Below are 6898 nucleotides of genomic sequence, written 5' to 3'. Positions count from 1 at the left end.
TTCACTTGTGGGATCATGGATAATGTTTGGCTTCCTTCAGCTATTTCTCAAGTTCTCTACGATGAGCACAAATTAACTCAATAATCAGAATATGCCTAATATATATATATAGCCAGGGTCAGTAACATCCACAATGACCAAGGCTCGACCTAACACCGGAAGTCAGTGCTGGGTTGCCCAATAGAAAAAAACTTTCTAATGAGTGAAAGAAGTCTGCTTCCCTATTGAGAACAGAAATGACGCACAGCTTGTTAAATTTTCCCACGATGGGACAATGTTACCAGGAGCCAGGGGGTCACTCCCTCCTCTCTGCACCCTCTTTGAGAAGTCACAGCTGAAAGAGGAAAAGAGGTTGGAAGATGGCACAACCGAATCTCTGGTCCAGGATGAATCACAGTGGACATCCTCCAGGCACCAGCTGGGGAGGAGACCCACTTCTTCCTTTTGAAAAGGGTGGGGAGTCATTAGCAATCCAGGAGGAGCTGCACTCCCCTGGGGCAGAGAAGGGCCAGTGGGCTGCAGCTGGAACTCAGGCTCATCACAGAAGCTTTCAGGGACGGAGTGCTTCTCCAACAGAAATAATAGATGGATAACATCTAAGCATTGTTACATCTTTTTACTTCATCTGAATCTCACAACACCCCTCCTAGGGAGGTACTCCTGAGGCAGGAGAGCAGTGGGAGGGTAGGAAAACTCCTCAGGAAGTAGAATGGGGATACAGACAGATAACTCAACAAACTATGGGCCAAAAGGGGCCACACGCTAACCTGACAAGCTCAGGGGAGGCCTACATGGCAGCCTTGCAAACTCAGAGACCTAAAGTAACCACAAAGGATGGTCTGAAATTAAAACTTTTTAAAAAAAAAATGTTTTTATTAATTTCAGAGAGGAAGGGAGAGGAAGAGAGAGAGAAACATCAATGATGACACAAAAATCATTGATCGGCTGCCTCCTGCACACCCCCTACTGGAGATTGAGCCAGAAACCCGGGCATGTGCCCCGGAATCAAACCCGGACCCTTCAGTTCGCAGGATGCTCTATCAGGCTGATGCTCTATCCACAGAGCCAAACCCGCTAGGGCTGAAATGAAAACTTTTTAACTAAAAGCAGTTTATGGCTTGTCCTGGGCTAGAATCGTTCCTGACAAAAGTCTATCTTTACCTCAGCAGAGTCTAAGATAACATGAAATGTCGGGGTCACTTCCCTTTTTCTAGACCCTGCAGGGTTCAGCCAGCGCACCAGAGCAGAGACTACAAATCCTCATTGTTATTTTTATCCTGTTAATTGCTGACTGGGAGGTATCCTGCACCCGGGATAGATGTGTCTATCCTTTTACTTTTCATCCAGTCCCAGAGGTTTCCCGCCTTGCTTTCTCTCACCTCCGTAATCCCTCACCAATGCATTTAATATAACCCACTTGCACCGTCTCTTGATTGTAATGTAATAATTAAGGTGCAAAACCTGCCAATTGTCGATAATTTGGCTCAGATAAACGTATATTCTCTGTAAGTTTGAGTGTTTCTTCTGTTGATTTAACTGATACCGAAATTTACAGCCAGATCTAGAAGGTCACCCAGGCGGAAAGCAGGGTCATGGGTTTAGACCTCCCCCCTGACCTTCCCTCTCTAGAGAGAACATATAGGATTCAGTTGTACTTCAGCTCCAGGCCCAGAAAGGCTGCAAAACCAGGGCAGGGAGGCCAGGGCCAGCTGCAATGACTAATGACCCCTGCCCTGGCGCTGACCAAGCAGTGCAGTGGTTCTCAACCTTCCTAATGCCGTGACCCTTTAATACAGTTCCTCATGTTGTGGTGACCCCCAACCATAAAATTATTTTCGTTGCTACTTCCTAACTGTAATTTTGCTACTGTTATGAATCGCAATGTAAATATCTGATATGCAGGATGTATTTTCATTGTTACAAATTGAACATAATGAAAGCATAGTGATTCATCACAAAAACAATATGTAATTATATATGTTTTCCGATGGTCTTAGGCGACCCCTGTGAAAGGGTCGTTCGACCCCCAAAGGGGTCGCGACCCACAGGTTGAGAACCGCTGAAGCAGTGGAGACCTCACCCTGAAAGGCACACCTGGAAAGCTGATGAATCTTCTATTGAGACCCTCAGCGAGCCACCACCCCCCGTCCCCCCTAAAAATCCCGCTTCTGGAAAGCAGCTAAAACCCCCCAACAGAAAGGAAGCCAACCCCAGGCTCTCTGTGGAGGTGGGCACGCCTCCAAAGGTGGACTTTGTATTTTCTTTCTCCTGAACTCTTAACGGTCCCCAGCATTAGTCAATAGACTCTTAAGGTAACCCCCACTCCTGCTGTGAAATCTCCCGCAGGAAGTCACGAACCCACACACTATGGGCTGGAGGTGCCTGGGCCGGTCCGCCTCCAGCGCCACTACTATTAACTGCACTCCAGGTGGGAGAAATGGAGCAATTAAATAACTCTTCAAAGACATCATCAGGAGGCGGCAGAGCGCGCAGGAGTAAGGGAGGCGAGGGAGTGGGCCCCCCCGAGACCCTCAAACCTGGAATCGGGACCCCGGCCCGCCCCCAACTCCACCCGAGGAGCAGGCACAGACCTGCCAACGCGGCTTCTATTCCTCCGAGCAAGAGGCACCTGCGGGCGCCAGGCCCAGGCGAGCCGGGAGGGGACGGAGGGGGCGGAGGGGCCGCACTCACTCCCCCAGAGAAGGCACAGCGAGCGGCCCGCTCCGCACAGTCCCGCAGCGAAACCAGGGCTGCAGCTCCCCCTTCCTAGAGCGGAAGTGGCTCTGCCTGCCTGGCGCTCCTGGACTACAATTCCCAGAATCCTCCACAAGGCAGCGCTTACCTTAGGTCACCACTTAAAAACAACTACAAACAACTGTGGCCCTAGCGGGTTACTCAGTGGACCGAGCGTGGGCCTGCGAACTGAAGGGTCCCAGGTTCGAATCTGGTCAAGAGCACATTCCAGGGTTTTGGGATTGACCAGTGGGGGGGGGCATGCAGGAGGCAGCTGATCCATGATTCTCATCAAGGATGTTTCTATCTCTCTCCCTCTTCCTTCCTTTCTGAAATCAGTAAAAATATATTTTAAAAAAATTTGTGGTGTGGGTTGTTCTTTCCCTTAATCCTCACCTGAGGATTTTTTTCCCATTGCTTTTCAGAAAGAGTGGAAGGGAGAGAGAAACCTCCACTGGTTGCTTTTCCCCAGAGCCCTGAGGGTGGGGAGCGAACCCGCAACCTAGGTACATGCCCTTGACCTAGAATGGAACCCGCCACCCTTAGGTGCCTGGGCCAACGACCTAACCACTGAGCCACCGGCCAGGGCTAGGTTGCCACTTCTTTTAAAAAAATGCATAAGATGGTTCACTTCAGTCAGTTCTCAGGCACTATTAGCACCTGACCTCTTTTTTTTTCTTTTATCTTTTCCTTCTTTCCTTTTCCCTGATTTTTAAAAATCATAGCACAAATAAGTGTGACTGAAAAGTAACTGTGGCTGTGCCCTGGCTGGTGTCCTCAGTGGTTACAGCAGCAGCCCTCGAAGGAAGGGTCGCGGGTTCCATTCCCAGTCAAGGGCTCTCTCTGGATGATAAATTGGATCCCCAGTGCGGGAGGCAGCCAATCCTCAATCTCTCTCCCCCCCCATCTCCCTCCCTTTCTCCCTCCTTTCCACTCTCTCTCTCTCTTTTTAATTTTTTTTTATTGATTTCAGAGAGGAAGGGAAAGAGAGAGAGAGAGAGAGAGAGAGAGACATCGATGATGAAAGAGAATCATGGATCAGCTGCCTCCTGCACGCCCCACACTGGGGATCAAGCCCATAACCCAGGCATGTGCCCTGACCGGGAATCAAACCGTGACCTCCTGGTTCCTAGGTTGACGCTCAACCACTGAGCCACACTGGCCGGGCCTTCCACTCTCTCTTTAGAGTCAATGGAGCCCGGCCAATGTGACACAGTGGTTGAGCATCGATCCAGGAACCAAGTGGTCAGCTCTCTGATTCCTGGTCAGGGCACATGCCCTGGTTGCTGGCTCCATCCCCAGTAGGGGGTGTGCAGGAGGAAGCTGATGGATGATGTTTCTCTCTCATCCATGTTTCTATCTCTCTCTATCCCTCTCCCTTGCTCTCTAAAAAATCAATAAAAGAATCAATGGGAAAAAATCCTTGCGTGAGGATTAACAAACAAACAAAAACAGTAACCGTGGCTGAATATCTTATTGTCGGTTTGATGTTGTTGCTTTCTTTAGTCTACTTGTGCCTGGATGCATCCTGACCTCTGACAGTTTATCTTCTGGGAGCTATTCATTCCAAAATGCTGAAGACACACAAATAGGAAAAGTAACCTCTCACCAACCCACAAAACAAATACCTAAAGTTTCTCATTTTTCTTCATTTTAAATGCTGGTTTTGAAATTAGTTTTCTGGCAAATGAAAGAAATGCACTGTCAAGAAACTGAAGGAAATACTACACTGTATCTGAAAAAGAAAAGCCAACAATAAACATTGAAAATGTTTCTTTCTTTGGCTCACACTTCAAATGTCTCATCATTTACATCCACTCTGCTCTTGACATCGTAAATATGATGGGATGTTTTATTTTCATACAAGGTGGTTGAAATGAGCCATGATTATTCAAAAAGTAGGTGTGGAAGTCTGGGATCCTGCTCAGATAACTGTAACAAATTCAATTCTTTCTCTTTTTTTGCACATTTATTGAAGTATAATTGACAAATAAAATTGTAATATATATTTAGGCCCAGGACAGGAGTCTCATTGTTGAGAGCATTGCCCCAATACACCAGGGTTTCGGGTTCGATCTCCTGTCAGGGCGCATACAAGAAGCAGCCAATAAATGCATTATGGATGGAGGAACAAGTCAATTTCTCTCTCTTTCTCTCCCTCTCTCCCCCTTTACCCCTTCTTTCTAATATTGATAAATGAAAAAAATTAAAAATTATAATATACTTAAAATGTATGTGATGAATTTATATGTGTAAGTACATTGTGAAAGAATTCCCACAATCTAATTCATCCATCACCTGTTTTTTATGGTGAGAACCTTTAAGATCTACTCTTGTCAACAAATTTCAACTGTAGTCAACATAGGTTTACACCCTTTCACCAATCTCTCCCCATTTCCCCCACCCCACCTAATCCCTCAGGCAACCACCACCATTCCACTCTGTTTCTGGGAGGTTGGCTTTTATTATTTTCTCCAAGATTTCACATATGCTTCTACCATGCAGTATTGGCCTTTCTCTGTCCGGCTTATTTCACTTAACATAACGCCCTGCATTTTCATTCATGTTGTCGCAGATATTTCTCCATATTTTTTGAAACCAATGGTTGGGATTAGAGGCTCAATTTGATTCTTTTTAAAAAAATATATTTTATTGATTTTTTACAGAGAGGAAGGGAGAGAGATATAGAGTCAGAAACATCAATGAGAGAGAAACATCGATCAGCTGCCTCCTGCACACCCCCTGCTGGGGATGTGTCCGCAACCAAGGTACATGCCCTTGACCGGAATTGAACCTGGGACCCTCCAGTCCGCAGGCCGACGCTCTATCCACCGAGCCAAACCAGCTAGGGCTCAATTGGATTCATTTTTAAGAAAGAATACTTTATGGGTGTTTCTTAAGCTGCCAAGAAACCTTAAGAGAGAGCAAGATGAGAAGACCTCCTCTACCAAATACCAAGACTCCTTGCAAAGCTATGATAACTAATGCACTATGGTATTGTTAAGAGTATTGAAAAATAGAGCAATCAAAGAAGATTGAGGCCAAGACAGACCTGTAATTATGTATAGACTAGAGGCCCAGTGCACAAAATTTGTGCATGGGTAGGGTCCCTAGGCTTGGCCATCGATCAGGGCCGATCAGGGCCTTCTGGCTGCTAGCCGGGACCTCCCTTCCCCAGCTGCCGGCCAGGGCCTTCCTTTGTTCCACGCTGCTCCCTGGTGGTCAGCGCACATCATAGTGAGCGATCGAACTCCCTGTCTCCCGGTGGAACTCCCGACGTGACACTTTGCATATTAGCCTTTTATATATATAGATTACTGATTTTCCTTAAAGGTGGTACTGCAAAGTAGTGGGGAATGGGGAAAAACTTTGGTAACTGGCATAGGAACAACTAGATATTCATATGGAGAATAATTAAATTCTGCCAGAGGCAATATACACCTTGAAGATTCCATAAGTTGATTTTAATTCTGTCACCTACCAAAAAATAAATTTCAAAAAAAAAAAGGAAGGGGAAGGAAAGGGAAGAGGATTGGAAGAGATTAACCAGGCTTTGAACTGGCAAACTTTTGGTGCAAAGGACAATGCCCAACCATCTGAGCCACCCTGGCCGGGGCAAATGTACTTTTATATATATATATCTATATCTGCAGCAGACAAAAATTTACTTCTGAAGAGCAAAGATTCACCTCTGGGGATATATTCCTTAATTTTAATCCAATATACTGTATGATATAAAGGAATCATATTATGAGTTCTTGGCCACAGGAAATTTTTAGTCAGTTACTTTATTCATTTCATTTTTCAAAGCTTTTAAGCTGTAATAAAAATAATGGTCACTGTAAATACATAAAAAAAATGGAAGTTAATGGGGAAATAATCCAAAACCTTCCTTGATCCCCTCAAAACTAGCTAATATATGGCAAATATCCTTTTCACACATTCTCTTTTGGCATGTACTCACTTTGAAAGATCATTATATCAGCCCGGCTGGTGTGGCTCAGTGGTTGAGCATCGACCTATGAACCAGGAGGTCACGGTTTGATTCCTGGTCAGTGTCCATAACAAACTTTCATTGGAACACAAAAAATGCAAGATACCACTATTTAGAGATTACTAGAATATACAGATATTCTAGTAATATATAATATTGCCAATAAAAATA

The sequence above is a fragment of the Myotis brandtii genome, unplaced genomic scaffold (genome assembly GCF_000412655.1).
Source record: "Myotis brandtii unplaced genomic scaffold, ASM41265v1 scaffold987, whole genome shotgun sequence".
Lineage (NCBI taxonomy): Eukaryota > Metazoa > Chordata > Mammalia > Chiroptera > Vespertilionidae > Myotis > Myotis brandtii.
This window is presented reverse-complemented; position numbering follows the sequence as displayed.